Below are 11,786 nucleotides of genomic sequence, written 5' to 3' on the forward strand. Positions count from 1 at the left end.
TTGACAGTTCCAACACCACTCGAAATAATGGCTACAAGATTATAGGTAAGCGTTTCAGATCAGACGAGGCTAAGTATTATTTCTTTAATAGAATTGTAAATGTCTGGAACTCTCTCCCAGCACATATTGTCGATAGTAACACAATAGAAACTTTTAAACAAAGGTTGGACAATCACCTCGCAGCAACCCCTCATATAACGTACTTTGCGCCTACATAAAATGTTTTTTAGTTAGTGTAGTGAATAGTATAATTTCTCTTTCATCCTTTCCTATCACATCTTAGCCTTTCCTCCTCCCTATACTCTCCTGTTTTTCCTTCCTTGATCTCTAGTGTCCTCCATCCTCTAACTCTTAGAATCTGTAGTGGTAGTGGTAGAATAGACACACAGACAGCCTCGTTAGGCCCAGTAGGGCTGTTGCTGTCTGTTCTTTCCTTTGTATTCCTTTGTATTCCTCCTTCTCCTCCCCCACGGGCAGCTCGGCAGGGACGTGCACGCACCCGGCCTGACATCCAGCTATGAATACCACAAGACCTGCTTTGCATATTTCCCGTGACGATGCAGGAAGGCCCACCCCACACCCACGCCCCCCGGAATGGAGAGGCCCGCCCCACGCACCCCGGGGATGGGGAGACCCACCCCACGCCCACCCCAGGGGAGGGACACCTCATGTTTTGTGAGTGATATGTTTGGACTGCACAAACCTTCTTTTTGTTACGCCCCGCTGCCTTAAAACGTTCACGAAGGATGGAAGGTTACATCGCACTGGCAGCACAACGTGGGACAATTGGTGACCAGGCTGCCGCACACCCCCTCCTGCTTGCTGCTGCTTGCACACATCCGGCACTCACGGTGACTGAGGGCACGTGTGGCTGCAGCGATCCATGGGGAAAACACCACCACAGAACACAAAGGTCAACCTGTTTTCCCTCGTTTGTGACCACCGAGCAAACATGTTCCGGATTTACATCACAGCGCGACAAAAGACATCACGAGATTCATGAATGTGCTCACGTCTGCTGCACGATAAACTCTTCTCAGCACCAGGCAAGGCCACGCGACCCTCGAGGGGTATGCGGCGGAAAACAAGGTGACGCGTCTTCCTTCAAATGACATAACTACCAAACCACTCGTCTGTAATTTGCTAGTTTTCATATGCTGAGTGTCTAACTCACTCTCTCTCTCTCTCTCTCTCTCTCTCTCTCTCTCTCTCTCTCTCTCTCTCTCCATTCACTTGATCACTACCACCACCACCACCACTACTACCAATACCACTATTACTATTAGCACCACACTATCACACTCATAATACACACACACACACACACAGCCAGTCTATCTCTCTAATCCTTCCTCCATGTCATATTCTCACTCCCTCCTACTTTTCCTCACTTTTCTCCTTCTCAATGCATCCCTTGCCTCCCCCTGGCTGAGGTGAGACGGGTGGGGGATGAAGGAAGGTCTGGGGCAGATGGAGGAAAGTGAAGTGGTGGAGGAAATTGGAGGAGTTCCACCAATAGGTGTGGAAAAAGCTAAGAAATTTTGTCACGGATGTGTTAGAAGAAGGACTGGAGGAGGAGGAGGATAGAGAGAGAGAGAGAGAGAGAGAGAGAGAGAGAGAGAGAGAGAGAGAGAGAGAGAGAGAGAGAGAAATGTTAGTACCGTTAAGTTACAATATCCTATTACACACACACACACACACATACACACACACACAGGGCAGAGGAAGGAGAGGTAAAGTGGTGGGCAGTGACACAGGCACGGGGTTGGGAGAGGGCAGGGAGGAGCAGGCTGGGGAGAAGGAGGGTTTTCATGGTGGGGGCTCTGAACGGGCCTGCAATCCTTCAACTTATTTGAGACATTTTTGGGTTATTTATCTATTTTCATGGTTCACTCTGGCTTTCCTTCACGTCTGAATCTAAAAACACCCGAAAGTTCAGCTAAAATATTGATGTACAGACAGGGAGGGAGGCAGGGGAAAATGTGCCGCTCAGCCCTTATATTTACGTAGCGCAATACACACACACACACACACACACACACACACAGTCCTACCCGAAGATCAGTCTGAGCTCTTTCCGTAGGGGAACGGCTTGCTGGGTGACAAGCAGTGTGTGTGAATCACACACACACACACAGTGGCGGCCAAGGGGAAAGGTCTGATGACGTCGCGTTTTCGGAGTGTGCGCTCTGAACGGGGCACTACTCAATGTCTTATTTGAGGCACTTTTGGGGTTGTTTATCTATTTCCGTGGTCAATTCTCTTTTTTCTTCACTTCAAGTCTGGAAACACTGGGGAGTTTAGCTGAATATTGATGTACAGACAGAGAGGGAGGCAGGGAAAATGGCCGTCTCGAAGCTTATATTTACGTAACGTAATTCATTATGAAAATCGCGAAAAGAAAGAAGACGCCCAGACAGGAATGCACTACATTTTCTGACTTACTCTTTACTTTAACTAATACACAAAATATAAAAACATTACCGAACTCAGTAATAATAACGAAAACTCCAAAAAACAATCTAACTTTTAAGAACGGTACCACAAAAACACAATAATATCGAGAAAGGAAACACAGCCAGACTAGATTATATTACAGATTCTAAATACAAAATTTTTTTTACTTTCCAGATAAATAAAGAAAACACCAATTCCTCATCGTATAAAGAGAATAATTTTTCATATCCAGTACCGAACTTATTCTAAATTTGAAAATTCGAACTGCGAGACTAGATTTTATTGGATGTTATTACTTGGTACATGTTTCTTATATTTTTTTAAGTCTTAAATTAAATACCAATGCAAAAACCTACGCGTGCCGGTAAAAAAAAGTGAAATTAAATAAAGTGAAGAAGTTGTTATTTTGTCGACAAACAAAAGCACAGCTAGAACAGATCTTATTATATTTTATAATTTAGTATGTCTTTCTATTAATAAATTAAATATCAAAACAATGACAACTCCATCAATAAAAGGAAAATAATAATATGTTGCCAAAAAGGTTTTTTTCCTCGTCTTTTCCTTTCCGTACCTCCTCCTCCTCTTCCATACCCCTCATACTCCAAATCCCCCCTCCACCACCCCCTACTCCGCATCTAGGAAAACACCTGGAAACACCTGGAAAACCCTAGAAATTATGCTAAATACTGACAGGGAGAGACGGAAACTTGTTACCTTCGGCTTATCTGTGCGAGGCTCGGGGGGACTGGGCGCCAAGGATACTGTGTGTGTGTGTGTGTGTGTGTGTGCGTGAGGCAAAACGATAGAAATGCTAGTTGGATGGGTGATTGCTCTCAGGTCCTACTGAACCTCACATCGACGCCACGAAAGGATGAGTGGGCGGGGTATCCATCATGACATCTAGTCTCGCTGCCAGTGCCTGTACTCGTAAATTTTAGCAAGTTTACATTGGCTCTATTATGAAGATACGAGACCAAAGCATATTTTTGCCAGTCAGCTCGGGGTATCAAACATTCACTGCCAAAACAGCATCCTCATCCGACGCTCTCTTAAGATTTTATTTGCTAACAGGACAGGACACGGCACCTCAAACCTTTGGTAACATACTAAAACCAGAATTATGAGACATTTCTGCCAGAAACTCCACTACTTTCAATAGGCTTTTAATAGGCTCTACATGAAATTGAGGATTTTTTATCTTTTATTTTTTTATGATTCTCGTGATAGATTAACAAGATTTCTACATTATTAACTGGGGAATCACTCTTCAAATATTCGGCTAATGACCTCTGTGACCTTTGAAAACAGTTGTGATGAGAGAGGGAAGCGTTTCAGGCCTAAGACAGGGAAAGGCCTCTAACTCACGCCTCTCCCCTTTTATCCCTCCTCCGTAACCTCTGACATTGCTGACAGCTCCCTCGCCCCCCTCCACTCGCTTCTCTCAGCTGTAGCTCGCCCTCCTCTCCCCTCGCTGTCACTGAGCTAAGATGTGCAAGACTCCTCCCCTGATGCAATATTCCTGTGTGAACTCTTGTCATCACCACGTTCTTTAAAGGTGGAATCTCTCTCTCTCTCTCTCTCTCTCTCTCTCTCTCTCTCTCTCTCTCTCTCTCTGCACCGCGCAAGATCAAGACAAACAAGCAGGACGTGGCCGAGATGGATCCCGCGATACTCGGCTAACTCGCTTCCTTGGGCCTCGTCTTGTCCCGCTCAGCCAGGGCGACTTGCGGCGGCGCGGCTTGCAAGGACACACTGCACAGCTTCGAGCAAGACTCCCCGCTCAGTTTTATTGGTGGTGTGTTTACAGATACAGCAAGAAACATAATTATAAGCAAATACATGAGTAGTTACACGACGCGACACGAATACAGGGAAGTAAAGATGGAGGAGACGATAATAAGGTTAATCAATCAAGTAAGGTACGGTAGATGATTTGTACAGGTGAGATAAGGTGTACAGGTGAGATAAATGGGGAGAGTCACAAGAAAGAAGACGAGAAAAAATAGAAAATAAAAGTTATAAAGAACATGAACGGTAGCGACGGCTGCATGCTGTAACCCATCACCCTGCACCCCATCACCTGTCTGTCTATCACCCACCACCCAACACCTGTCCACCCATCATCCCATCACCTCCCTACCCATCACCCCATCAGCTCGGCAAGGGCGGCGCGTCCCTCAGTGATGAAAGACGCCCCAAGATTAACTGGCAAGACAAGATGGCAGAATAATGGTGCTGATCAAAGGCGCGGGTGGCAGGAGCGGAAAAACTGGACGGCTAATTTGCCTGCGATGTCTCAAGACCCTCTCCTGCCGTCCGTCCCCCCCTTCCCTCCCTGCCGCTGCTGTCCTGTCCAGCTCCCTCATGAACCACACAACACTCAACACTCCACTGGCATGGAGGAAGGAAGGAAAGAACATTCTCTCTCTCTCTCTCTCTCTCTCTCTCTCTCTCTCTCTCTCTCTCTCTCTCTCTCTACTCAGACCTTAGATTAATACTCATTACAGGATAGCTCTGCCTTTTTTCCTCATCTATCTTTCCCGTCCTTTTCCATTTCCACGCCCTAATTATGTATATTTTTCTTCCATTTCCACGCCTTAATTATGTATATTTTTCTTCCATTTCCACGCCTTAATTATGTATATTTTTCTTCCATTTCCACGCCTTAATTATGTATATTTTTCTTCCATGTCCACGCCTTAATTATGTATATTTTTCTTCCATTTCCACGCCTTAATTATGTATATTTTTCTTCCATGTCCACGCCTTAATTATGTATATTTTTCTTACATTTCCACGCCTTAATTATGTATATTTTTCTTCCATGTCCACGCCTTAATTATGTATATTTTTTTTTTCCCAGACGTACAGTGATACAGAAAAATATTCTTACTAAAATTGCCCGTGTCATTTTGACTCAACGAACGAAAAAATACGGAAAATATTGTTTAAGAGAGAGATGCACTGGTAGCCCTGCAGGGTGTCGGTACACCTGAGCGTCTCGAAATTTCTGCATTCGAGTCCCTCAAGATGCAAAGTAACAATACCAACACGCGTGTCTTACGAAGTCTCCATACTGAATGGCTATGGAATGCCGGAGGTTGGCTGACGTCCACTTTGCATCTGATATCTGTGATCAACGACTCAAAGATTCGAATCCCGATGTGATGCGCAACACGCCTTCGTGACGTTTCAGACGTTTCAGACAGCCAGGCTTGCCAGCTATTCCGAAATTGATAGAATCACTCCATATTTTTCTTGAATTAAGCGTTCATGAGAGTAAGAATAATTTTGTGTACTTGGTAAGTCTTGACACACACGCGCCGCCACGATCCGTGGTGCGAGGCTCCAGAACCACAGCATTCTGCACCCAGCAGGGGAGTCGTCTTCTTTTGTCGTGTGTTTGTCTTCGTGTTGGGTTGTGTTTACACTCACCATGACCTCGAACTTCCCAAGCCAGGCGTCACTCTCCTTTCGTTTATCCATCACTGCCTCAATTCTTTTTTTCTTCTTTGTTTCCATTTCAATCTTTCCTTCCCGCACGCTCCATCAACGCTCCTTTCTTTGTGCTTATCATAGTTTTTTTTTTTTTTTTTTTAGTGGTTATATTTTTTTGTTTCCGTCGCTTCCCACGCTTCCCACGTGACTCACAAAACGTGACAGTCTATGTAATACCTACACACACACACACACACACACACACACACACACACACACACACACACAAAACTTCTATCTTCTGCTTGCCGTGAAGCACTGAAGCTACACTCGGGCACACACTGTTCTGTGTGGAAGTCAGAGACAGTGTGCGGCGAGGACAGCTTATTCTCACTGACTGAATAGACCTCGTGACGCAACACCGAAAGGCGATTAGTCTTGATCTTGAAAGTCAGCTGGAGCGGGACATTAATTTGTTATTATTGGGAGTAAGTTTGAGGCCACTACTAATATACACTAAGAGCAATGTCTTCTCCTTCATTTCACATAAACGTGTCACGTGTAAAGTGTACAGAAACAAACTTTCTCATCTCGCGAACACCAGCGTCAGCTTCCGTCAGCTGACACTTCAGTAAATTTGGATTGACGGTCCTTATGGCGCTAATGAAATATTTCGTCCAGCATTACGACATCGAACTTTGTATTCCCTGATGGGAAAAGTTTTCACAAGGAGAGAAAACTCTCACCACTAGCCTCGCTGCCCGAGGCTGTCACTCCTTGACTTGCAGCAACACAACAACAAAGTGCCGCTTCTTTCCACTTCTGTGCCATGTAACGCCGTGTACACCTCCTGTCAAACCAATCAGTTTGTTCATCATCGATGTTTTTTTTCCAATTGCAGTGCCTCCTGACAATTCCTTGATGGTTGAAAAAGCAATATTCATTGAGGAGTGGGCGGAATTGTTCTCCTGCCGCAGCGGTGAAGCACTCGTTTCCTTCATGAAAAGTTATTAATGAAATCACTACATAAGTGTTCAGTATGACGAGGCCTCACCTCAGCCATCATTCACTCCTACATAAAAATGAGAAGCGCGTCAGGCGTCGCCTCTCTCGATACAAGTTTGCATATTTAATCGACAAAAAAATGAGTCCATGAAGAATTTCAGCCGCGCATCAATCTTCCTAATCCTCCGCGCTGTGCTGGCCATTGCACCTCAGCGTATCGAATATGTTCATCAATACAGAGATGGGAATAAATTATATGAAGATTGATGACAGTAAAGAGAAAGTGAAGCAGACACAGGAGAGACAGGGCTGGTGCTACGGCGCGCGCTTCCTTCACTGAATAATGTTTACACACAGACATCGTGCCAGTGGTACAAAACAAGACGCGCAAGCTTCCTAACAACTCATGGCTTGAAATAATGCAATGATGTCTTTTGAATTGAATCTCAATTTTGACATTTCTTTGCTTTTAACTAATTATTTTATCTAGTGAGAGCACCAGCAGATAACACTGACAACACAGACAACTAATGTTATTATGATCAGAATATTCAGCTTACATCACAAAAATTCACCCAGCACGAACCGGGGCCATCGTTATTAACAACACTGAACCCTTTCTTCCCCGGAGAGAAGCGCGGGTGAGGCTCATTCCCGCTCCCCTGGTAGTGAAGTCTGCGCCGGGCAAACACTGCCTCGAGGTGAAAGAAGCTTCGCCTCTCTGTCCCGGGAATTAAACATGGGTCTTTTGTCTTGACCGAGCCGAGGGTGCACTGCTGTGAGACAGAGAAGCAGCGAGGCACAGCGGCACAGCGGAGCGCCTGGCGGGGCCTCGCGCCGGGACCGCTGCCGTAACTCATCTTTCATAATTTCGTGTGTGACTGGGAGACGACCATTCACCGGAATTTATGACTGAGTTACTCCCGTGTTGATTGGATGCGTTGCGCCTCCAGCACGACGACTCAAGGACGCGCTGTTGGGCCCGTCTCGCTGCCGAGGAGCGCCTGGGAATTATGGTGAAAAAAAAGTTATTTCTTTTGTAACTAGTTTCATTGTAAAAGGTGACAGGCGGACATAATGGGCAGGAAAAACGGCTAAAGTTTGAGAAGTTTAAAGCTTCCTTGTAAGCTAAGGAGGCAGAGAGGTGTGAGGCTGCTAGTAAATCATGGCGCTGTGGAGGGCAGTGGTGGCGGGCCGCGGCTGGCTTACTTGCTTGTAGGCAGCGTGAGGCAGGTGGTGAGGCAGCAGGAAGCATGAGGCAGGTGGTGAGGCAGCCGGCAGCGTGAGGTAGGTGGTGAGGCAGCCAGCAGCGTGAGGCAAGTGGTGAGGCAGCCGGCAGAGTTCAGATGAGGGCAGCGTGAGGCAGGCTGGGTGTGTTTTTGTCAAATAGATACATCCTCAGTCGTTGCGAGCAAGGCTAAACAGACAACCAGCACCACCACCACCACCACTACCACCACCACCACCAACAACAACAACAACAACAACAACAACAACAACAACAACAACAACAAACACCAACAACAGCAGCACTAAAACATCATTAGGTCGTTTTGGTTTCTCATTAAAAGTTACATTAATTCTGACGCCGTTTTAAAGAGGGATATAATTAGAGGGACCCTCTGAGCTGACGGGAATCAGGAAAACCTAAAAAGTAAAGCGAAAGAAAATCATTCTTTGCAGCGATAAAATTAAGTGGATTAAATCTACCCACGAAGAAAATCCCGCCGGGCACCGTAATGAAGTGAGTGTGAGCGTGGGGCGGCGGGGAGAGGGGGGGGAGTGGGACGGGGCTGAGCGGGGCAGAGCGGGGTGGGGCTGGCGGGGTTGGGTGGGATGGAGGGGGACGGGCTGCAAATGTTATCAGAATTTTTCTTGGAATAACCGTAACATGAAAGAAACGAAGGAAGGAGACAAGAAAGAGTGAGAAGTGTAGAGCAAGGACGCTACAGGACGGGGCGGGCCACCGGGGCCAGTCCACGCCGCGCCTCACCAAGCGGAGTGGTGTTGGAGGGAACCGTGAATGCCATCAGGGGAAGGGGGAATCGGAGCGGCCCGCATCTCTGCTGACGTGGCACATTCGTTGACATTCCGTTCTCTCTCTCATGTCTCCTTTCTTCTCGTCTCCCTTCTAATAGACACATTCAGGAATCTCGCGCATGCATCGTGTTCACCGTCTGGCCACAGCAGCAGTCACTTCATCGTGATGGGTGAGCACTGCGCCTCCCTCCATTCTTCTCCGGCAATCATGTTATTCACAACATAATGGATGCGTTGCTGAAATTTCGAGGCGCGGGTCCCGGCATGCAGTGCAGACCAAGGCACTCCCCCGCCAGGCCGAGCTGACAGATCAGGGCCAGTGACGTTCACGTGTGGGCGCGGCGGCTGACTCTTCACCAGCAGTCCTTAACGAGTCCCCGGGAAGCAATTGGTCGCTAGGATGCTTAGTCAGGTATTAATAATCATTAATTTAACATTTTCCTTTCCACTGATAACCTGCCCTTTCAAAAAATAAAAGAAAATAAATAAATAAAATAAAATAAATCACCATTACTAGTTTGCAAAATAAATCACCATTACTAGTTTGCAAAATAAATCACCATTACTAGTTTGCAAAATAAATCAGCATTACTAGTTTGCGTCCAATTGCTTCAGTCCTGTACAGTGTACACGGCAAGGTTTATCAGGGAACGGGTCGTCAAATAAATAATACAGACCTCGAACATTCCAAAGTGAGAAGCGCTGGCCATGTTGGCGGTGCTGCAGCTGTGCGGCGAGTGAGGCGGCGAGGCGGACGCTGAAAACTTGCCTCTTGACGAGTGTAGGGAAGCAAACGAGGCCGTGAGCTGATAAAAAGGAAGAAGGAGAGTATTGTGATGACGGAGTTAGAGTGGGGGTGGACAGGTGAGTGTTGGCTGGTGAAGAAAGCAGGAGAGGCGGACACTGAGGCGGTGATGGGGCTGACGTGGTGATGATGAAATGAAAAGTGAATAATGGAGGCTTGTCCCGAGCAGAGCCTGGAGGCATTTTGTGAGGCCGCGAGTTTCAAGATTCATTAAACAACATCTCGGAAAGTTAATTATTGCGGCAGAAAGGAAGAGGAGAGGAAGAAAGAGGAAGGGAGAGGAGATCAGTGAGGAGAGTGGAGGAGGGTAGTTAAGGATGGTAGTTGGGTAGGTCAGTGAGGAAAGATCATGGCGTGAGGGTGAGGGTGAGGGGGGGACAGGAAGGGTGTGTGAGGGGAGGACGCTGTGGTCGATACTCGTAGGAAAATAAAAGTTGTGGAAGGAATGGCGCTGCTTTAATGCTGTGTCTCTTGAGTGCCTGTTGGCGGTGACACTGCTTCAGGTGACGTGTAATTCTCTCTCTCTCTCTCTCTCTCTCTCTCTCTCTCTCTCTCTCTCTCTCTCTCTCTCTCTCTCTCTCTCTCTCTCTCTCTCTCGCCTCATTTCATGATTGCTTTCCATTTTCCACCCTCGTCTCTTTACATGTGTTATCCATTTCTTTATAACTGTATCTTTCTTCTCGCGTCCACCATAACCCGCTGATGCATCTCCTTCGCCTCCTTCACACACACACACACACACACACACACACACACACACACACACACACACACACACCCTACCTGACATGTCTCGCAGTTTTCCTTCCAGCCTGTGACGTAATAACATAGCGGAGCAGTGGTTCCCAAACTGTCTTACATAACGTCCCTTTTCTGATTCTAACAGACCTGCACGCTGCCCTCAACACGCTTTATTGTATTTATATAAGATTAGATACCTTTACATATTATATCTAGACACTGTTTATGGAATTAGGAAAAATATTATTTGTGTGGATTAAAACAAATTTAATAGAAAATATAGACACGAGACATTTTAATTATATTTGCTTCGAGTTATTTTATCATATACTTCAAAGCAATGAATTCTGGGCAGATAACTTCACGCTTCTCTGGATAGTGTGTGTGTGTGTGTGTGTGTGTGTGTGTGTGTGTGTGTGGGTGTGTGTGTCAAACTGTTGTCAGCATGTCACAGCAGGTCAGGCCTCAGCATCGGCAGTTGCAGCAAAGACGTGTCCAGCGAGCTTGTCCCTCTGCAACGTGTCACTTGTTCAGTCTGGCAGGAAGTTTTGCTTGTCTTGTGTTTGGCCGTAACGTATCTTACGTCCTTCCTTTCTGCTTCATGATCCAGTAAAGTTATATATGATGAGACTCAACTCACGCCAGCCTGGACGGGACACAAGTAAGGTCTCGGTCTGGTGCTGTGCTCTTTGTCTTCGCCGACTTGAAATTAAATGTGCCAAATCATCGCTAATATGTCCCCGAGGCTCTAGGCCAAGCAGTCTGTAATATTTTTTAATCCAGGAGCCGCAGTGTGCCCAGCCCAGATGTGTTCATTTCTTTTATCACCTTTACTAACCCACCACCACCACCACCACCACCACCACCAGACAGGTGCCAGGGTATGGTGGGCACGCAGTGCCTGGCCTCACCTCGCAGCATTACCAGAGCGCACTTCAAACCATTTGCGGCACATATTTCGTTTTATATTTCAAACTGAATCAGTTTTCCAGCTCCACAGCGAGGCATAATTTATAGAATGGCAGCCAGAGTGGCAGACATGAAAGGCAATAGAAATTGCCTTTGGGATAGACTCGTGGAATTAGAGGCGGAAAGGAAAATCTTAGAGTCATGACTATATTATGCATCCAATAAAAGCCAAAGAGAAAATGAGCAGCTTCGTATTAACTCTTCGGCGAGAAAACGAATGATGAGAATCACTTTAGCCTTTGTAGATTGTTAGAGAGAAGGCTGTGAGGGCATCAAGTAAATGAGAGCGGTGCTCGGATGATCAGGCGGCAAGGAGCAGCGACCATAG

General features: G+C 46.4%; 1 protein-coding gene across 3 annotated transcripts in view; it reads right to left on the bottom strand.

Annotated features, from left to right (window-relative positions):
* Positions 1-2,078, bottom strand: part of LOC135096816 (uncharacterized) — a 67,509-nt gene extending 65,431 nt beyond the window's left edge. The window contains exon 1 of one of the 3 annotated variants that reach the window (XR_010265050.1): positions 2,055-2,078. The gene's annotated coding sequence lies outside the window, so the exon portion shown is untranslated. Of the gene's footprint in view, positions 1-703; positions 842-2,054 lie in introns of those variants that run through there. The other 2 variants (XR_010265040.1, XR_010265039.1) reach the window with 2 other exon arrangements.
* Between the last annotated feature and the right edge of the window lie 9,708 nt (positions 2,079-11,786).

Source organism: Scylla paramamosain, unplaced genomic scaffold (assembly GCF_035594125.1).
Source record: "Scylla paramamosain isolate STU-SP2022 unplaced genomic scaffold, ASM3559412v1 Contig7, whole genome shotgun sequence".
Classification (NCBI taxonomy): Eukaryota; Metazoa; Arthropoda; class Malacostraca; order Decapoda; family Portunidae; genus Scylla; species Scylla paramamosain.